General features: G+C 47.3%; 2 protein-coding genes across 2 annotated transcripts in view; one reads left to right on the forward strand and one right to left on the reverse strand.

Annotated features, from left to right (window-relative positions):
- Positions 1 to 23,028, reverse strand: part of LOC309549119 (uncharacterized protein) — a 2,919,967-nt gene that overhangs the window by 1,216,785 nt on the left and 1,680,154 nt on the right. The window lies entirely within an intron of this gene.
- LOC309549117 (uncharacterized protein) overlaps positions 1 to 23,028 on the forward strand; it is a 4,285,597-nt gene that overhangs the window by 1,106,124 nt on the left and 3,156,445 nt on the right.

A 23,028-nucleotide genomic window follows, 5' to 3' on the forward strand; every position in this document is an offset into this window, starting at 1 on the left:
AAATGGAGGGACATTTGGATGGGGGGATTTGAGGGGCCCTCTATATGAGGCTCTCATGTGAGAAGGTGACGTGCGGAGGAACGGAGTGGAAATAGCAGACAATTTTCTCCAGAGCTCCTAATGGTGGGGATGGATTTTGCTGCATGCTGGTGCCAACTTTGCACCCCCCCCCCCCCCCCCCAGGGTCACTGCAGGTGTGGAGAAAAGCTGTGTATGAGGATATGGAGGAGAGATAAGGAGGAGATCCAGGAATCAGGATAAAGGTCAGGACAAGCAACAGACGAGCGCATCCAAGAGATGAAGGGGAGGGGAGGAAGTCACTTAAGGTGACCATAGATACATGGAAATTCAGCTGGTTCAGCAGGGATCGCTCACATTTCCATCCATGTGTGGTCACTGCCAGATAAAAGTTACTCGATCAGCGACTGCAGCCAATGGATTCATCACTGATCTGTGTATTCTGAGAGTGGAGGAGCGCCCCCCATTGTCAGAATACAATAGTGCAGTGGGGGGAATTCCCCCATCCCCCTCCAATGTGTGATGGGGAAACGCTTCAGTTTTTTTTTCATCCAGCCCACTGGCTGAATGATAAAACTGAACCATGTATGGCCAGCTTTATATAGCAAGATATATTATTCATCAACTGATCCCCCCTAAAGGGGTTAATCTATGTATTACCTCCTCTGCCGCCAGTTCCTGCATTGTCTTCTCTCTCTGTCCTACCAAATGGAACGTCCTTCCTAAATCTAACATCACTTCCTGTCTGTATCCCATAGAGACTTCCTGTCTGGGTAGAGGTGAGATCACCACCCTGTGGAGCTCAGAGGAACTGCAGCCCTGAGAACCGTCTGGTAGTGTGAACACGGCCTTGTGCTGTGTATGTATGTACTGTATATCCTTCCCCTTTCTCTCCTCCCTGAGTGTGTATGAAGAGGCGGAGCTCCTGCTGGAACAGCGGTCGGAGGAGGAAGCCGAGTCTAGGAGGGTGACTGACAGAAAGCGCAGCAGACTTGCAGGAGTGAGCGAGGAGGATCCAGTTCCTTTGCCATCGGAGGTGAGGAGAGTGTGAAGGATGTTTGTGACTCTGGTAGCTGAAAAGCTGGGAGTCATATTGCTCTGGGGAGTGGGGAAGCACTACTAAGGGGGCGCCCTCACCATCACGTGTGTAAGAGGTGGAAGAAGGCGTGGCTACACTACAGCTGGCACAGTTTTGAGCACGGAGAACTTTCACACCTTATCAACTTTTCATTCATTTGTGGACTTTTTTTAAACAAAATGAGTTAATTGAAGTAGATGCAAAGTGGAAGCAGTGGACTTGCAGAGAACATTATATTGAGCACACAATATTGTATGATTACATGAATTTACACAGATTATTATTTTATTTATTATAGCAGCAAATATTATAAGAATAAAGAAGTAGGTGCAAGGTGTAAGCTGTGGATCTGCAGGGAACAGAATCTTGAGCACAAAGCACTTTATGTTGTATATGAATTTGCACATGGATCAGTTTACTTAATTTATTGGTAAACACCATAAGATAAATGAAGTAGGTGTAAAGTGGAATTAGTAGATCCGCAGAGAATATTATTTTGAGCCCCTAGCACTTTATATATGAATGTATCCACATATTTTAGTGTATTTGTGATCATTTCTGTGCACACACAATAGGACAGCGCTGTGACACATAATGCTCTTCTAGTTGATAAAGGGAATACTTACCTTTGTTACAGCAGCAGTCCGATATAAGTTATTTTTGTAGGTATTTGAGTTGTTACACATAGCGCAGGTTTTTTTCAATTTATATTGATGACATAATTGCCCAAATCTGGGGATCAGGAGCCATTTCCACCCTTTACTCTCGGCTGGAGTTCTTTTTATCCATATAACAGATGTTCTACATGACTAAATCTGCAATCAATTTTACTGCAAAATCAAAGGGGCCAAAATGTCTCCCCCCGAGCAGTAATATATTTCTATCCCCCTTGCTGGGAGTGGAGATGACCCATCTATAAGGATATACAATACATACACACACAGCATAAGGCCGTGTTCACACTACCAGGGATGCAGTTCCTCTGATCTCCACAAGGTGGTGATCTCACTTCTATCCAGACAGGAAGTCTCTATGGAATACAGACAGGAAGTGATGTCAGATACAAACAGGAAGTTCCGGGTGAGAGGTGAGTCGGGAGGAAGTAGAGAGGAGACATCGCTGTAAGTGGCAGAAGAGGAGGTAATAAGATCTTATTTTCTATTTACACCCAGTAACCCCCCCCCCCCCCCGTCATGTCCGTCCTCTTCCTCCATAGTCACTGTGACGTCTTTTATCTCCAGCAGATGATGATACACACATATATAGTGTGGAAACCTACATTAACCCCTTCAGGGGGTTCAGTTGATGAATAATATATCTTGCTTCTAAATCTGGCCATACATGGTTCAGTTTTATCGTTCAGCCAGCGGGATGAGTAAAAAAAGCTACACTCATTCCCCATCCACACATTGGAGGGGGATGGGAGAGTCCTCCCCGCTGCACTATTGTATTCTGACAATGGGGGGCGCTCCTCTGCTCTCAGAATACACAGATCAGTGATGAAGCTGTTGGCTGCAGCCGCTGATGGAGTGACTTTTATCCGGCAGTGACCACACATGGATGGAAATGTGACCGATCCCTGCTGAACCAGCTGAATTTCCATGTATCTATGGTCACCTCCCCTCCCCCTCATCTCCTTCATTATGTAAGTCATGCTGAGATAATCTCCCATTGGCTGAGCAATATTCTCATTTGTCTCTGAGCTCCTTCTTGCTATTCCTCGTCCTGCCTGTTGTTTCCTTGGATTGATTTTCTGTGTAGTGACCCCAGCTTCATCTCTTGGATGCCCTCGCCTGTTTCTTGTCCTGACCTTTATCCTGATTCCTGGATCTCCTCCTCATCTCACACCCAACATAAAGAATGGAATTTGTGATCCAGGTGGCCAAATTTTACGAGAATCCCAAACCCCAAGAATCATAGAAAACACTAAACTGTCCAGATTAAATATTTTCTCACTGGGACCATAGTGCTTAAATAAATACCGACCTTCATATTACCTCCTGATATCCACATCCTATTATTGTACAACCAATACCAATCCAGATAATTCTCTGTTATCAATATTATCTGTCTACAGGGAACCCTTCATAGATGACGGCACCAATGAGGATGGAGGAGGACCGGAGTCACATGACTGAGAAGATACTAAACCTCACCCTGGAGATCATCTACCTGCTGACCGGAGAGGTGAGGGGGATTCTGGGAGGTCACATGACATCACTTTTATCTCTATTAATAAAACACAGACCTGACTGGAGAGGGGAGGAGGATTCTGGGATTCTAACATGATATTCCTATTGGTTCCTGATTACAGAGATTTCCTCTTCTGAAGTCAGGTGATCATATGACCATCACAGTGCCTCCATGTGACTCCCTAAAACCTGAGAGACACAACATACAGAAGATTCTAGAAGTTACCAAGAAGATGATGGAGCTGCTGACAGGAGAGGTGAGCGGTGCTGGGAATTCTGGGACATTATCCAGTAACAGACAAGGGATGTGTCTGGATGGTGACTGTATCATTGTGTGTGTCAGGTTCCTATAAGGTGTCAGGATGTCACTGTCTATTTCTCCATGGAGGAGTGGGAGTATTTAGAAGGACACAAGGATCTCTACAAGGACGTCATGATGGAGAATCAGCCGCCCCTCACATCACCGGGTAAGAGGAGACTTTATTGTAAAGGAGAGAGCAGTACGGAGGGTCCACCTAGATCCCCCATCATCTGATAAACACATAGAAACAATGTATTCAGTCAGTGTGTGTGTTTCCTACAGATGGATCCAGTAATGGGAACCCACCAGAGAGATGTCCCCGTCCTCTGTATTCCCGGGATTCCACACAGGAAGGTCACACCATCCCTCATCATCATCAGGTAGATGATTGACAATTATTGGTAGTTCTGATTTATACACAGTATGTTTGTTACAATGAATGTTTTATTATATATTCAGAGTGGAAACCTCGGGGATGATAATATTGATGTTAAAGAAGAGTATAAAGAGGAGGATGAGGAGTATGGAGTGATGGAGGAGTTTTCAGATGGACATAAGAATATGATGGAGCCACCTAATACCAGGAACCCACCAGAGAGATGTCCCCGTCCTCTGTATTCCCGGGATTTCACACAGGAAGGTCACACCGTCCCTCACTGTTACAAGGTTGGTGGGATGAAGCATCTAGAACATGGACTTGTGGAGACAGTGTGTGGATTTTTTATGTGATGTCACAATAATAAAGCTTATATTTTACAGATAATATTCTCTCTCATTTTCTTGGTTTAGAGTGGAGATCCAATCGATATAGAATTTGAGGTTAAAGCAGAAGAAGAAGAGAGGTATGTGAGGGATGATCAGCAGTCTATGGAGGAGGATGGAATAACGGGGACATTTATAGAGGAGGACACTCCTACAGAGATCAGCACAGGTGGGTCATTAGCACTAAATACATTCCTCCACCCATACTGCTCACTGATTGGTCCAGAGAATGGCAGGGACTGGGTGATTTTAGCCTGTAATACCCTGGTCACTTTCCTGACCTGCATTCCCCTTCCTGTATTTCTCTCAGATATTCTTCTGTCTCTATGCTTCAGTCACAATTTATGTCTCTAGACTGCATTTATAGAGATTCTGGGGTTCAGCTGGCCGCAAAATGTTGATTTCACCATACGTGTTTCCAGACCCTTACACTATATAATTTATATTGTACATTACATCATTCAGATACTATATAATCCTATCTGTTGTATCTTATACAATATGTTGTACATTACATAGTCCTGACTTCTGGTCTCCCTTGTACCCACTGCTATATATACAGTGCCTTGCGAAAGTATTCGGCCCCCTTTAATTTTTCGACCTTTTGCCACATTTCAGGCTTCAAACATAAAGATCTAAAACTGTAATTTTTTTTGAAGAATCAACAACAAGTGGAACGAAATTTATTGGATATTTCAAACTTTAACAAATAAAAAACTGAAAAATTGGGCGTTCAAAATTATTCAGCCCCTTTACTTTCAGTGCAGCAAACTCTCTCCAGAAGTTCAGTGAGGATCTCTGAATGATCCAATGTTGACCTAAATGACTAATGATGATAAATAGAATCCACCTGTGTGTAATCAAGTCTCCGTATAAATGCACCTGCACTGTGATAGTCTCAGAGGTCCGTTTAAAGCGCAGAGAGCATCGTGAAGAACAAGGAACACACCAGGCAGGTCCGAGATACTGTTGAGGAGAAGTTTAAAGCTGGATTTGGATACAAAAAGATTTCCCAAGCTTTTAACATCCCAAGGAGCACTGTGCAAGCGATAATATTGAAAGGAAGGAGTATCAGACCACTGCAAATCTACAAAGACCTGGCCGTCCCTCTAAACTTTCAGCTCATACAAGGAGAAGACTGATCAGAGATGCAGCCAAGAGGCCCATGATCACTCTGGATGAACTGCAGAGATCTACAGCTGAGGTGGGAGACTCTGTCCATAGGACAACAATCAGTCGTATACTGCACAAATCTGCCCTTTATGGAAGAGTGGCAAGAAGAAAGCCATTTCTTAAAGATATCCATAAAAAGTGTCATTTAAAGTTTGCCACAAGCCACCTGGGAGACACCAAACATGTGGAAGAAGGAGCTCTGCTCAGATGAAACCAAAATCGAACTTTTTGGCAACAATGCAAAACGTTATGTTTGGCGTAAAAGTAACACAGCTCATCACCCTGAACACACCATCCCCACTGTCAAACATGGTGGTGGCAGCATCATGGTTTGGGCCTGCTTTTCTTCAGCAGGGAAGGGAAGATTGTTAAAATTGATGGGAAGATGGATGGAGCCAAATACAGGACCATTCTGGAAGAAAACCTGATGGAGTTTGCAAAAGACCTGAGACTGGGACGGAGATTTGTCTTCCAACAAGACAATGATCCAAAACATAAAGCAAAATCTACAATGGAATGGTTCACAAATAAACATATCCAAGTGTTAGAATGGCCAAGTCAAAGTCCAGACCTGAATCTAATCGAGAATCTGTGGAAAGAACTGAAAACTGCTGTTCACAAACGCTCTCCATCCAACCTCACTGAGCTCAAGCTGTTTTGCAAGGAGGAATGGGCAAAAATTTCAGTCTCTCGATGAGCAAAACTGATAGAGACACACCCCCAAGCGACTTACAACTGTAATCGCAGCAAAAGGTGGCGCTACAAAGTATTAACTTAAGGGGGCTGAATAATTTTGCACGCCCAATTTTTCAGTTTTTTATTTGTTAAAAAAGTTTGAAATATCCAATAAATTTCATTCCACTTCATGATTGTGTCCCACTTGTTGTTGATTCTTCACAAAAAATTACAGTTTTATATTTTCATGTTTGAAGCCTGAAATGTGGCAAAAGGTCGAAAAGTTCAAGGGGGCCGAATACTTTCGCAAGGCACTGTATATATACACATAATATGTATTCTCTTGTGTTACACCCATTTTCTACCAGCTGGACATGATTTGATTCATGATGATTTGATTGGAGCACAGACTTCCTTCACCATTGGAATGTCCCAAAGCAGTGCAGGTGTGTGAGGGGTGGGAAAGACGCAACCAAAGAACAGCAACATGTCCACAAGGCCAGAGGAAAAACTGAGCCAACCGGGCAACAGAAGCTCAACAGGAGCCAACCCCAGAACAAAACTCACCTCAAGAAGAGACAGAACAACACGTCTCTTCAACAAACCGCAGCGCTCAAAACTTTGTGGCCAAAGGAAGCATCTGAGGATGCAATCATGTCAATCTTGTAGAATTTTGTGAAAGTGTGCACAGACGACCAGGTCGCCGCTTTGCATACCTGAGCCACAGAAGCCTGATGGCAAAAAGCCCAAGAGGCACTCACAGCTCTAGTAGAATGCGCCCTCACAGGGAAAGGAGTCACCTGACCCTTAGTGAATAGACCTGAACAATAGTCTGGTCCATTTGGAAATGGTTGCAGTGGACGCAGCTGAACCCTTCCGAGGTAATTCAGAAAGGACAAACGGGGAATCGGACTTCCTAAAAGACTCCGTGGCCGACAGGTAAACCCTGATCGCCTGGACCATATCCAATGAATGCAAGGTGAATTCCTTGGGATGCTTGGGCTTCGCACAAAGCAAAGGGAACACAATATTTTCGTTGAGGTGGAAAGCCGACACCACCTTAGGGAGAAAAGACTGATTAGGTCACAGGAAGACTTTATCCCGATGAACAACCAGATAAGGTGAACGGCAAGACAAAGCCGCCAGTTCAGACACTCCGCGAGCAGAGGTGATAGCCACCAGAAAGGCAACTTTCTGGGACAACACAGGTAAAGATATTTCTCTGATATTTTCAAAGGTAGGCCATTGCAAAATGGACAAAACTATATTCAAATCCCATGGAGGCAAAGGAGCCCTCTGCCGGGGAGCCAGATGACGCACCCCTTAAATAAAGGTGCGAATCAGGGAGTTAGTCGTCAAGAGACACTGGAAGAAAATGGCCAAGGCTGGCAACTGACCTTTGATCATGCCCAGCACCAAACGCTGTTCCACACCTTCCTGCAGGAAGGCCAAAACCCTCACCACCGAAAAGGAGCGAGGATGAAACCCTTGTGACTCACAAAAGGCAATATACGCCTTCCAGGTACAATGGTAAATCTTCCTTCAGGTAGCCTTCCGAGCTCTCAGCAAGGTAGGAATGACAGTATCCGAGAGACCTCTGTCTCTCAACACCTGGTTTTCAACAGCCACCCGTTAAAGCCAGAGAACGTAAAGCAAGATGAAAGATCGGCCCTTGAGACAGCAGATCTTCTCTCAGAGGTAGCCACCAGGGAGGCTCAACCACCATCTGTATGAGGTCTGCGTACCAAGACCGACGAGGCCAGTCTGGAGCTACCAGAATTACCTGCACCTGTTCCAACGCCAACCTGCGGAGGAACCTGGACAACAGTTGGATCGGAGGGAAGGCATAAATCAGCCAATACCAGTGCCAGGGCACCACCAACGCGTCCATGGCATCCGCCAGAGGATCGCAGGCCCTGGCCATGAACCTTCCAACCTTTTTGTTGAGACGAGACGCGAACAGATCCACGTCCAGAGTCCCCCATCGGGCACACAGGAGGCAAAACACCTCTGGATGCAGGGACTATTCCCCCTGATCCAAGGACTGACGACTTAGATAGTCCGACTGCCAGTTTTCCACTCCCAGAATGTGAACAGCAGAGATCCGTGGAACGTTTGCCTCGGCCCAAGACAGAATCTCGGCCACCTCCATGGCCGCCTGGGCACTCTTTGTGCCCCTTGGTGATTGATGTAAGCCAGAGCCTTGGCATTGTCCATTTGAACTCAAACCAGTTTACCGTGCAGCCGAGTCGACCAATGTATCAGGCATAATTTGATCGCTCGGAGCTCCAGGACATTTATCGGCAAGGAGGATTCCGCCGCTGACCATGTCCCCTGGGCACACAGGGTGTCCAGTACTCCACCCCAGCCTGTCAGACTGGCATCCGTGGTGATCACCATCCACAATAGAGGAAAGGACTTGCCTTGGGTCAGAGTGGGTGACAGGAGCCGCCACGAAAGCTCCAACCTCGTGAGATGGCTCAAACATTCTCCTGTCCAATGACTGAGGATCCTTGTTCCACTTGGCAAGAATCTCTGCTTGCAGAGTTCTCGTGTGAAACTGAGCAAACAGGATGGCTTCAAAGGCTGAGACCATCAACCCCAGGGACCTCATGCAGGCCCGTAGGGAGGAGAGATCGTTGTCCCTGAGGGACCTGATCTCGCCCTGTAAAGTCCGAAGTTTGTCCACCAGGAGAAAAACTTTCGCCTTAGCAGAGTCCAGGACCATGCCCAGGTAACTCAGGCGGACTGGCGGGATCAGTGCCGACTTTTGGAAATTGATGGTCCACCCGAACTCCTGGAGCATCTGAACCGTGACCGTCAGATCGCTCGACGGAGTGGCACATGAGCTTGCCCTCAACAGGAGGTCGTCCAGGTAACCAAGGACCGCAATCCCCCTCTTTAGCAGCAGAGCCAGCACAGGGGCCAAAACCTTGGTGAATACCCTGGGAGCTGAAGCAAGACCAAACGGTAATGCCATAAATTGAAAGTGGTCCTCTGCCACCGCAAAATGGAGAAACCGCTGATGACCCTCATAGCTAGGGATGTGTAGATACGCATCCTTTAAGTTGATGGAGGCCAGAAAATCCCCCTGACTCAAAGATGCTACCACTGACCGGATGGATTCCATCCGGAACTTCTGCACCCGCAGAAAGCGGTTCTTTTCTGGGCACCGTAAACAGGTTGGGATTGAACCCGCGAAACCTGTCCCGCTGAGGGACCGGTACAACAACTCCTTGGGCAAGAAGATCTTGCACAGCCCCCTTGAGATTTTATAAAAGAACCTGTCTGCGGGGCAAGATCGAAACTCGATCTTGTACCCTAAGCAAATCAGTTTGTGAACCCACGTGTCCTGGATTTGGGACAACCAGGGTTCCCGAAAGCAATGCAGACATCCCCTTCAGGCGGAGAAAGACCGGGCCACTTCACCAGACTGACCGGCCTTGGGCTTACCGGACCATGGCTTCTTGTTACCGTCGGAGGCCTTGAAGGATTTACATTTGTCCTGTGCCCCTGAGGCACGAAAAGGCCCCCGATGAGCCTTGAAGGAAGGACCCCGCTGTGCGCGGGGTGTTTTACCCTTAGCGGCTTGGGGCAGGAGAGTACTCTTACCCCTCGTGAGACCCTTGACAATCTCATCCAAGGGATCCCCAAAAAGCCAATCCCCCAAATAAGGGATATCAAACGCAGTCTTTTTGCAGGCATGGCCAGCCGACCAGCTCTTTAACCAAACCATGCAGCAGAGTGCGACCCCCAACCGCAGATAACCTTGCGACCAGAGGAGCCTCATCCAGGGCTGCGTCACACAGGTATACCAAGGCCTGGGCCATTTGGTCCACCAGGTCAAGAACAGTTGGAAGGACCAATTCCGCCACCAAGTTGCGCTTAAGCACCTTTAACCATTCCGTAACCGTCTGTGAAACCAGCACGGAAGCGAACACAGGCTTGAGCAGAGAGCCTGCCACCAAATATATGTGGTGGGAAACGACTCCACGCGCCTATACATTGGGTCTTTAAACACCAGGGAATCCTCCACGGGCACCACCGTGGATTTATTCAACCTTGAAACAGTGTGGTCCACCTTAGGTGACACCGTTCAGTGATTGTTAACGGAGTCCGCAAAGGGGTAGTGGCATTGAAACCTCTTAGGCGCACCGCCAGCATGTGCTTAATGTGACGCCGCTGTTGGTTCACAATATCGTGAAACTCCTCGGGGCAGGGAAAAACCTGGCCCGACTTCTGGGCTTTGCGGGACCCGAAGGAAACCCGCTTACCTGACTGGGTGGACTCATCATCAATATTTAAAGTCTCCCTGACGGAGTGAATAAGTGCGTCAACTAAAGCACGTTCCCGCATCGCAGCGGAGGACGACTCCTCCTCCTCCCCATCTGAGTGTGAAGACTGGGACCCCTTAGGGGGGACATTGTCCGTGGCAACCAAATCAGGCTCTGAGTCAGATGACTGAGAGGGCATCGGCCGTTTGTGAATAGGACCTTGAGACATCATAAGATCAACCTTTGACCCCAAAGTCACAAGAGCAGCAGATAAAGATACTAGGGAGGTTGCTTCAGATGTCCCTGAAGCACAAACCAGGTCTGTGGGGAAATTGTTATCCAGGGACTCCATTTTACAGCAAAATAAAATTTTGGAACACTGGCCTTTTAAATCGGCGATTTTTGTGGTCCGCACCGCAAACCTGCACCGCTGCCGGAGCCCCCCCTTAGATGGTTAAGGAAACAGAAAAAGCACAGTTTTAAGGAGAAATGCCCACAAAAACAGAGAAAACCAGAGAAAGCCACCACAGTGTCAGAGTGCAAGTGTTTCCAGCAGGAAAGGAAGCTAGGAGGAAGTGACCTCATCCACTAGAGGCCGATACAGCGCCCTGAGTCACCAAAAAATGGATGCCATAGAAGTCAATGGGGAAAATCACCAGCAACAAATGGCTGCTGCCCTCACAGGGAGTCAGCCAGGCTGCCCTCACCCAATATGACACCCAAAACAAATGGAGCCAATTTGTCAGGAACCCAGGACCCTGGCCACCGCGGGAATCCACCAGGAAGCCCCCAGCACAAGGTAAAAAGTCCCCACGCAGGGTTTACCGCAGAGCCCCCCCCAAAGGGGGCAAGGAGGCCGGGACCGTCCAGACCGGTCATGGGGGACACTACAGAGTACAGAGACCGCATGTTCTGACATCCCCATGGAGTGGGCCCACATCACACCCCCCCAGATGACTGTTCCAGGGACATGGGGGGTAGCATCACTCACCATACCACGGACCGTGGGCTCCGCTCTAATACGGGTCACCTCCCACCCTCAGTGTGGGTGCCATCAGCCAAGGGGGAACATTGCAACACAGGGCGTTCCAGGGTTGATGAGTCCTGGAGAAGAAAGCTTCCGCAGGCTAGTCCCCATCCATCGGAGCACCGTCGTGGCAAGGCCTGGGTGGACCATAACTTGCACACGCTCGCTGGCCAGGCTGGGACACCATAAAGATCTAGATTATCCAGTGCGAGGCTGTCGCTTGTAGTTCTCCAGGAGGATCCCCCTGACTAACTAGCGATAGTTAGTGAGGAAAATAAATAAAATCATTTTTTAAAGAAAAATAAAAACTGAGACAGGAGTCCCAGCTGGGAAACCTAGTCCTACTCCTAAGCTTGGCAGCAAGAAACTGAACAGCAGCACTGAGTGGCTAAGGGTAATATCTGAGGGACAGCCCCCTAAAGGTGTGTCTTTGTGTAAAGCTTTTTTGTTAAGTTTTTCACTACCATGCCTACTCCTGCAGAGGGCGCCATTACCCAATAGTGAAGGACATCTCAACGGGCTACGACTGTCAGAGGACACAGAGAAAATAGTTTTCCTGGTGCCTCCATGGCAGCATACCTATGATAGAGCTCTGCCTCTACTCCGCCTTCAGGACTAGTGAATAGCTTAAAAGAAAGACGCCCCCTACTCCCAGCATTCTCCTTTTTTCCTCATACCTCTGGACTGGTGAATAGCAGCAGTATGTCCCTACCTCTGCCTCTGTGCATTTTATTGTATCCCTCCTTCCCCTCCATCTGCTTCATTTTCCCCTTTCTCTTTACCAACCAGCCAGGTGTTCCTCGTGGTGTTGATTTTCCTTCCTCCACTCATTCAGAGGATCATTTATTTAAAGAAAAAGTGTATATATATATATATATATATATATATATATATATATATATATATATAATGTGTGAATATGTGTGTGTGTGTGTGTGTGTGTGTGTGTGTGTTAATGAAACAAGCCTTCCCATTTTTAGTTTAAAAAAAAAAAAACCCAGCAAACAAATATTGCATTTTTTCCCAGAAAGAGCAGGTCCCAGGGATTTCACTTCCTCCCCTTACCTATGGGGCCCCTTTTGCACTTGTGTGACTTGTCGTGCAATTTGGGACTGCAGAATCGCATGACAAATCGTTCTCCATTATTTCCAATGAGCCCCATTCGTATCTGTGCGACTTGAAGTCACATCGACTTCAAAGTAGTCCCTGCACTACTTTTGGCATGATTTTGATGCATTTTGAGGAAAAGACATTATCAGCCCAATCAGACTCGCATCAAGGTCGCAGCAACAAAGTTGCGTCAAATTTGCTGTGGGGTCGTGCGACTTTGAGGTCACGCAGGTGTGAAGGGGGCCTTAATTCTAATTAATCAGTACGAGGCTTGCTGGCAAACTGTGCGCAGCCTTGTCAGGTCGTGTCATTGACCAGGTACGTCTTTTTCTGGTATTTCCTTTTAAAAATAAAAACGCATTAGAATATCCTTTCTTTTTGGCACGATTTTGAAGCCTTCTTCCTCCTCCCTATTTTTAGCTGATCCTCTTGCTATAGCCAACATGAGCCATTCACCTCATGATCAAGATCCGCAAATGTCTATTAGGTATGGGACCACCCTTGCGTGAGTATCAAAAGAGAGCACTGACAAATGTGTTTTAAAAAAAAACACATTTCTCTCTCGATATTATTTAGCCCGGTTTACTCGAAGACATCGAGAAAGTCATCCGGACATTATGCTTCTCCTCGTGAACGCAGTCCGGGCTACAGGTCGCATTCATCTAGACAGGTCGATCTAGATCTCATAGGAGCTATCGCTCTCCCTCTCCTCATACGTGCTCGGTGAGGAAAAAATGCTGGGCCTGTGGCGCCACACCCCTACCTAACAAGCTGGTCTATCAGAGCTGCTTTAAGGAATACGCAGCTGACCGAGACCAAGAAAGTCTACAAGTAGCCAAGCTTTTGAAACAGACCATGAAAGATTCTCTTTCTGAACTGGCTGCCATGATGCCTGCTCAGGCAATACCTCAGGGCCCGCAGGCAACGGACGTTGATCCATAGGTGCCAGGCCCCTCTATGGCCAGCATGCCAATTCCCTCTTCAGGGCACAGGGCCAGAACCCCTTCTCAGGAAAAGGAGGTGATTGAGGAGGAGTGGAAGAAGACAGAAAATAAGTTTTCACTTGCAAAGTTTGGGAAACTTTACACTCTATTTCCAGCTGATTCGGAGCCCCTGGTTTCAATGCCAGCGGTGGATGCAGCAGTGACCCAACAAGCAAAGAATGTTCCTCTTCCTATGGAAGTTTCAGCATACTTTAAAGATCCTTTAGAGAGGTGTATGGATCTGGATCTCAAAAGGAGCTATGTAGCTTCAGGTGCAGCATGTATACAGCAATCACCCTTACATCAGTGTCCACAGCAATAAAAGTCTGGACAGAAAACACAAAGAGTCGAATATCAGACGAGATGTGCCAAAGCAAGACATCGTAAAGGCACTGAACGAGCTGAAGATGTTGGCCGATTTCGTCGGAGAAGCAGCAATTGACACCATTCGCTGCTCAGCCAGAGCAATTCAGTCATGGACAAAAGGGCCTTATGGCTAAAGCCGTGGGCAGCGGATATTGCTTCAAAACAGAACTGGTGCAAAATTCCCTTTGATGGGAAAGCACTGTTTGGGGATATATTGGACAAAGCAATCTCCAGAGTGACTGGTGGCAAGTCAGGCTTACTTCCACAAGACAGACGGGCCGGGAGATCCAGAAACTTCTTTCTCTTCTAGATTTCAACAATCCAGGTCTTCAGACAGTCTAGCCAAAATAGAGATGGCCGGAAAACCTGGAGGGGTACCCAGTCTTCATTTCTGGGGACAAGAAAAAGTAAACCTTTCTCCACCCCCCCTAGAATAAAACAAAATCCTTTTGACATAGGGCAGACCCAAACACTCCCGGTGGGAGCCAGGCTCAAGCATTTTGTGCCAGTTTGGGCAAACAGATGCCAGGACCCTTTGGTCCTATCTACAATAAAACAGTCAGTCACCTTCTTGCACAGAGGGACATCTTGTTACAGTCTTTGACCCAGACAGAGTGGTTAATAAACTATCTGAAAGACCATCTCATGCCTACCCAGCAGATGATCTATCTTGGAGCATTATTTAACACCAGTCAGGGTACAGTGTCATTACCCATACAGAAGGCGAGGATCATCATTCAGAGAGTTTCCAAGATTTTGCGCAATCCCCACCTGACAGCTTCTCTCTGTTTGCGCCTCATAGGGTGAATGTCAGCATGCATCCCGATGGTGCCACGGTCACGTTGGCATCTGAGGTACTTTCAGACTGGCTTCCTAAAACAGTGGAAGAAACAACCTCTCACAGCCCATCCTCTTAACACAATGCATGCACAGAAGTCTTCATTGGTGGACAAAGCTTCAGAACCTCTCCAAACCGCGATAGTTGGGTTCCCTCTCCTGGAGCACAATTACTTCAGATGCCAGCGAAAAGGGTGGGGAGCCCATTGCGAGAAAATCGAGGTCCAGGGAAGATGGTCCTTTCAAGCCGAGAGCCTAGTCTCGAACATCCTGGAGTTGAGAGGAGCATTCCTAGCCTTAACCTTCTCTAGCTCCCCACTTCAGAGGCAAGAGAGTCCTTCTACGACTGGACAACAGGGCAGCAGTCTCCTATATTTAAAAACAGGGCGGGACTTGCAGCAGGTCGCTTCTGTCAGAAGTAGAACCGATCATGCTCTGGGCAGAGAGGAATCTCCTACACCTCAGAGCAGTGTATCTCCCGGGCAGACTAAACAATCAAGCGGACATTCTCTCCAGTTCTCGTCCTGACAACAAGGAATGGGCCGTGCATCCGCACGTATTTCACCAGATCGCCAATCACTGGAAATATGCTCAGGTGGATCTGTTCACTACACAGACACTGCTGGATATTCTCTCCTCGGCCTCCTCAAGATTACTTCAAGAGGACAGAGATCCCAACATCACCACAAAAAGCGGAAGCTCTTCTGCAGTTTATAACGTCTCTCTAAGTGCAGAGCGCAGTGGTTCCAGTGCCCCCTTCGGAGCAATATACAGGTTTTTACTTACTTAATAGATCTGAGAAAGCTCAATCGACATATCGATCTAGAAAGTTTCAAGATGGAATATCTGCAGACGATAATCCAAGGAGTACAACCAAATGATTGGTTACTCTCAAAAGATCTTCAGGATGCCTATCTGCATATTCCAATTTCTCCGTCCTTTCAGAGATACCTGAGGTTTGCAGTGGGGCATCTACATCTTCAGTTTCAGTGCCTTCCATTCGGCCTATGCACTTCTCAGGTCTTCGCGAAGGTCCTGGTCTCTACCATAGCCCTTCTCAGGGAAAAGGGCCTACAAGTATATCATTACCTGGACGACATCCTCTTGCTCGTGGAACACCAAGCTTCCCAGATTTATCTCCTGTTTCCACACCCCCAGGTGGAAGCAGTGGATGCTCTGACATGCACCTGGGACTTCAACACAGGGTATGCCTTCCCACCTCGCCCTCTTATTCTAAAATTCTTCCTGAGGCTCCTGAAGGATCCAGTACACATCCTGGCGATTCTCCCTTACTGGCCCAAGAGACCTTAGTTTCCACTAGCCATGCGGCTGTCTGTGAGCACACCTCTGACACTTCCCCTGTTCCCTCAACTTCTACAGCAACTTCTACAGCAGGGCAGAGTCTCTCATCCAAACCCGCACAGACTGTATCCACGGGTGTGGAAATTGAGTGGTGGAGGGTTGAAGCCTTAGGCTGTTCCCCTGTTGACACTCCTCCAAACAAGGAAACCATCCACAACTCCATCTACTCAAGAGTCTGAGAAAAGTTCCAAACCTTTGTGGCTGGAAAAAAAAATTTTTTTGATTGATTGTCACCTTCAGTCTCCAATATTTTGGAGCTCCTACAGACCAGACTTGGCCTAGGTCTCAGTTCATTAACCACTTTACTACCGGAGGATTTTGCTGTCTTCCGTCCAGGCCACTTTTTGCGATTCGGCGCTGTGCGACTTCAACTGACAATTGCGCGGTCGTGCGACGCCGTACCCAAACGAAATTTACGTCCTTTTTTTCCCACAAACAGAGCTTTCTTTTGGTGGTATTTGATCACCTGTGCGATTTTTACTTTTTGCGCTATAAACAAAAAAAGAGCGTTTATTTTGAAAAAATAACAATATTTTTAACATTTTTTTTATATGAAATTCCCCCCAAAAAAGATGTAAAAACCAATTTTTTTAAAAAATTTTGGCCAATTTGTTTTATGCTACATATGTTTGGTAAAAAAAATCGCAATAAGCGTATTTTGATTGGTTTGCGCAAAAGTTATTGCGTTTACTAACAAAGGGAAAGATTTCTGTCATTTTTGGTGTTTTTTTTTTAACGCGTAATGGCGGCGATCTGCGATTTTTTTTGCGGGACTGCGACATTGCGGCGGACAGACCGGACCCCTGACTGACATTTTTGACACTTTTGGGGGTACCAGTGACATTACTGCAGTAATCAGTGCTATAAATATGCACTGTTACTGTAAAAATGACACTGGCAGGGAAGGGGTTAATTTTATTGGAGAGGGAGGGGTTAATGTATGCCTGGTGCTTACTGACGTGTAGGGGGGGAGGTGACTGAGTGAGTCATGGACAGATCGGATGTCCAGCTATGCTGAACAGTCCGATCTGTCACTCCCTGTCACTATGGAGATCCGCCCGCTGTGTTTACACACAGCGGGCGGATCTCCAGACTCGATCCCCGACGATCGGGTAAGAGCAGCGGCGATCGCCGCTGCTCCTCCCCTGGCCCGACTCCCGCTGTGAATGAAAACAGCGGGAGCGAGCCTCCGGCGGCGCGCAAGCGCCGCCCAGAAGGGGGAGTGTCCAGTCACGTTAATACTACGTGGCTGGACGATAACGAACCACTCTGCCGCAGTAGTATTACTGTGAGCGGTTGCAGAGTGGTTAAAGGTCCAGGTGGCCGCATTATCTGTGGCAACAAATTCAAGATGGGCGGTTAACCCTCTCGTAACTACGTTCCTTAGAGGGGTGTTAAAGTCAAGCCCTCTGGTCAGACGCACCTTTCCAAAATGGGACCTTACTCTAGTCCTGGAAGCTCTAGCGGAACATCCTTTTGCTCCTATGGAACAAATATTGATTTGGAACGTATCCTTAAAAATGGCCTTTCTTCTAGCCATTACATCTGGCAGAGGATATCGGAATTGCAAGCCCTGGGAATCGGAGAGGATCAAGTTTCTTTCTTTCCAGACAGAGTGGAACTGCGACCTATTCATGGTTTCACCCCTAAAAATCGCTACCGCAAGTCACCTCAGGGAACCATGGGCCTTGCCAGTTTTTTTTTTTCCCCAGTCAGAAATAGACCCAAGCTTGGACATAGCGGAAATCCTCAAGAAGTATCTCGAAGCTACAGAAAAATTTAGAACATCTAACAGGCTGTTTGTTATCCCATGGGGAAAAACAGAGGGAAGGAAGCCTCTATCAGGACTCTTGCATCCTGGATTGTCAAACTAATACGTAAAGTGTACAGGGCTAAAGGCTTGGTTCCTCCGGAGCAGGTAAAGGTTCATTCAACGAGATCAATTTCTGCCTCATGGGCAGCAAGAGCGAACGTCTCCCTGGATACCATCTGCAGGGCTGCCACATGGTTGTCTCAGCACACATTTATAAAACATTATAGAGTTGACCCTGGAACGCTCACCACTGTAGAATTTGAAAGAAGGGCAATGCATTTCTTTGTGTTGTTAGCATCTACCCACCCTTTTGTCAGCTAGTTATTTATCACAGGTATGCTGCCATGGAGGCACCAGGAAAACAGAAAATTGTATCATACTTACCGTAATTTTCCTTTCTTGGTGCCTATCCATGCCTATCCATACGCTCCCTCCCTCGGTATTCTATATCACAGGATAATGCTGGGAGTAGGGGGCGTCTTTCTTTTAAGCTATTCACTAGTCCTGAAGGCAGAGTAGAGGTGGAGCTCTATCACAGGTATGCTGCCATGGATAGGCACCAGGAAAGGAAAATTACGGTAAGTATGATACAATTTTCCGTTTTACGGTAAGTTCTTACAAAAACTCTATTTTTACATGGTGATAATAATGTGATAACATCCTCAATTTTGGAACCTTAAACAGAAAGTGATAATGAGGGAGGAGTCAGTAACCCAATGATGGTGGTCTTCAGGATCAGTCCAGTCTTCATCTTGGTTGTTCTCCCCCCATCCTCACTCTCTGACCTCTGGTGGGGCTCAGCCCCACTGTTATTCATGACTAAATCATGGAGTAAATAAGGAAGTTCAGTACTTCTTGTGTTGGGAAGATGGCAATGAGTGATAGAGGGGGAGGGGACACTCATCCTAAAATCCCTTCTTCACTGTCCCCCCATATGAAAGACAGTTCTTGTTGTTTCCTCACTCTCTGACTAAGGTCCATGAATAAAGAAATGAACTGGTAGGAGATCAGAGGACCCATTTACTAGTTACCTTGAGGGTGGAATTGTAAGATCCTCAGAGACAAAGCTGCCTGATGTGGGCGGAGTCCTGGTTTAGGGGAACCAATTTGCTCTTGTCTAGTAATAATCTTTTTATTTCTATTTTAGTACATGGACGGGAGATGAGGAAAACCTCAGAGGATTGTCTCACTTTGTCTCCAGACTGTAAAGTAGAAGATGAGGACATCACACAGTATAGTCCAGGAGAAAACCCGGCAACCTCAAATGTCCATCTGGCACCACACAGTGTAGATGGACCATCGTATTCCTCTTATCCTGAGGAACCTCAGACTGTGAGGGATGGTGCCGTCCTTCCAACAGATAAGAGGTTTTCCTGCTCTGAGTGCGGGAAGTGTTTCCATTTTAAATCCAATCTTGATGTGCATAAAAGATCTCACACAGGAGAGAAGCCATATTCCTGTCCTGAGTGCAGGAAATGTTTTTTAGTGAAGTCCCATCTTCACATACATCAGAGATCTCACACGGGGGAGAAGCCGTTTTTCTGTACTGAGTGTGGGAAATGTTTTTCACAAAAGGGCATTCTTGACAGACATTATAAATCACACACAGGGGAGAAGCCATATTCCTGTCCTGAGTGTGGGAAATGTTTTTCACGGAAGTCTGATCTTTGCACACATCAGAGATCTCACACAGGGGAAAAGCCATATTCCTGTCCTGAGTGTGGGCAAAGTTTTTCACGGATGTCTGCTCTTTACAAACATCAGAGATCTCACGCAGGGGAGAAACCTTATTCCTGTCCTGAGTGCGGTAAATGTTTTTCAGTCAAGTCCAGTCTTTACACACATCAGAGATCTCACACGGGGGAGAAACCTTATTCCTGTCCTGAGTGTGGGAAATTTTTTTCAGTGAAGTCCAGTCTTAACATACATCAGAGATTGCACACGGGGGAGAAGCCGTATTCCTGTCCTGATTGTGGGAAATGTTTTGCAGTGAAGTCCAAACTTTACACACATCAGAGATCTCACATGGGGGAGAAACCTTATTCCTGTCCTGAGTGTGGGAAATGTTTTTCAGTGAAGTCCAGTCTTAACATACATCAGAGATCTCACACAGGGGAAAAGCCGTATTCGTGTCCTGAGTGAGGGAATTGTCCCTCACTGAAGTCCTGTCCTCCTGTACATCAGGGATCCCACATAATCATCGAGGTGTATTAGTGCATTGAGTGCGGGAAATGTCTTCTATATGAATGTTGCTCGACATCATAGCTCTCATGTGGGGAAGAAGCACACCCTGATATACACCTCAGATTTACTCCATGGCCGATCTTCATCATGTAAGAAACACTTCATAAGGAGATCAGAGATCACCAAAGACATGGATGAAGTGTTGTACCGTGTTGGCCATTGATAGCAGAACAAAAATAAAAATGGAGTCATTACCTTTCATTGGCTGAGTAAATTTTGTGCTGTAAGCTTTCACAAATACTTAGAGGTCTATTTAAAAAAAAAAAAAAAACATTATTTGAAAAAATGTGTTAAGTATTTGCCCATCTGTGAGAAATGTTGGTCGTATTTACAGTATTTCGTATAGTGATTTCCTATGATCATTAGCTCCATCTAATGTCCATAATGTGGCATTCCACATTTTTTACTGATGGAGATTGTGACGGAAGTGTAGGTGGGACAGAACGCACATGGAGAGCAGGAATGCCAACTAAGCCTTTTATTGAACGGTAGCAGGTAGACTCACAAAGAAAGGGGCCAAACAAAGGTGCCCAGGGTCAGACCCAACATGGGTAGGACAGAGTTCCAGATAACCGGGGTAGTCCGTAACAGGGGGCTCCCGATAGGAGGGGCAAAGTCCTGGCCAGCGAGGGATTGGGCCACACACGGATCAGGGCAAACAATGAAGTGACAAAATCCAAGCAGAGTTCTGGTAGGCCCAGTGTTAATCCACTCACCAGCAAGTGGGTACAGGATAAATCCAAAATCCAGGTTGGCAGGCAGGTTTGAAGAGGCCCGCAGGAACCAATAGGGGAGTCTGTGTTGTCCGGCCACAGCCCACGGACACACAGTCTTCCAAACAGCAAAGATGAACAACACAGGAGGGACTCTCGCTCTGCTAAATATCTTAGGACTTGTGTCCCAGCAGGTGGCCAGGCAACTCCCAGCCTGGCGTCCAGTTGCCCCAGCAACCAGCCCCGCCCCCCTCTATTCAAGCCCACACAAGGAATGTGTTCATTGTCCACAGTGAGCATGAAGGCAGAGAAGCAGACTTCCAGGCACCTGGCTGAGGAGGGGAGAAGGACAGCACAGGGTGGGGGGGGGGCAGGCAATGGAGTGAGCGGTCAGGGGGGAGAAAATCCCATGCTGGGGAAATGGCAAAGTCCTGGGGGTGCAGGGAAAACAAAAGAAAGAGTAGGGTCCGTGACAACCCCTCCCCCTTTTATATTACAAGTGCCGACAAGGGGACCTCAGCAGGTCTCCTTGGAGGCACTTGTGGCAAGGAGTTCACCTATTGAGGGTCCTGCTGCCGGTATAGCCCATCAGTGGGCTTCTGGTGTTGGCTACCACGCCGATATTGGATGGTAAAGTTGTATGGTTGAAGTGCTAGGCTCCACCTCAGGAGGCGCCCGTTGTCTCCAGATACTCTATTTAGCCATGTGAGGGGGTTGTGATCTGTGAGGATGGTGAATTCTCGGCCATACAGATAAGGTTGAAGCTTTTTCAAGGCCCAGACAATAGCCAGACACTCTTTTTCAATGGTGGAATAGGCTACCTCCCTGAAGGCAATGGGGTGTTCCTCTCCTGCCTCATTCACTTGACTCAGGACAGCCCCCACGCCATAGGTAGAAGCATCGGTTTGCACTATAAAACGTCTGTTGTAGTCCAGGGCAGTCAGAGCAGGGTTGTTTGCAAGGGCGGATTTGAGCTGATGGAAGGCGGAGTCGCAGGCCGGGGTCCAGTGTACCATCCTAGGGCTGTTCTTCCGAGTGAGGTCAGTCAGAGGTTTCGCCACAGTGCTGAAATTGGGGACAAATTTGCGATAGTAACTTGCAGTGCTAAGAAAAGACATTGTTTGTTTTTTTGTCTGAGGGGTAGGCCAGTCATGGATAGCTTGAACTTTTGCAGGTTCCGGTTTCACTTTCCCTCCCCCTACTCTGTGACCCAGGTATTGCGCCTTTCCCAGTTGACATTGGTCTGGTCTTATGGTCAGTCCGGCCTTGCAGATGCGGTCCAAAATGGTCTCCACATGCAGCAGGTGCTCCTCCCATGTGTTGCTAAAGATGGCTATGTCATCCAAGTAGGCACATGCAAATCCTTGGCATCCCTCCAACAACTGGTCTACAACTCGCTGAAAGGTGGCGGGTGCATTTTTCATCCCAAAGGGCATGACCAGGAATTCAAACAGTCCGAAAGGTGTGATGAAAGAGTAGCGTTCTATGCCATCCTTGGTAAGGGCAATTTGCCAGTAGCCCTTACTGAGGTCCAGGGTTGTAACGTATTGGGCGCCAGCCAGCTCGTCTATGTGTGGCGTGGGATACGCATCGCTAACCGTGTAGTCATTAAGTCGTCTGTAGTCTACACAAAACCGAGTGCTCCCATCCTTCTTTGGCACTAATACCACTGGTGAAGCCTAGGGACTGTGAGAGGGATGAGTCCCTGTCGCGGTATCTGACTGACAATTTGGAGCTGGTGTTCCAGCACCTGTTAGCGAAGTGCCAGGTTTGGAGGATGCTTCCTTTTAACACCGGTGGGTCTTGATAATTTGCTAAAAATGACCTTTCTCCCCAAGTTTATTTGTCTTCCGAAATACCCCAATTCCCATACTGGCGGCCTTTTTCCCGTAGATTGGATGGAGTTATTTTCTCCATTGTATGTGCCGGGGCCGTCCCACGCATTTCCAGATGGAAACTGCAGTTGTCACTGTTCTCCGGAGGTTTGGAACTACCATGTTTCAAGAAATACTACTGGGCAGCGGTGCTAGTCACGGCTCATTTGTGGTTTGCCCAGCCTTGGTCTAACCCTGCGGTTACCCTTGAGGCGGCAATAATGAG

This window comes from Pelophylax lessonae (assembly GCF_965119305.1).
Source record: "Pelophylax lessonae genome assembly, chromosome: 3".
Taxonomy (NCBI): domain Eukaryota; kingdom Metazoa; phylum Chordata; class Amphibia; order Anura; family Ranidae; genus Pelophylax; species Pelophylax lessonae.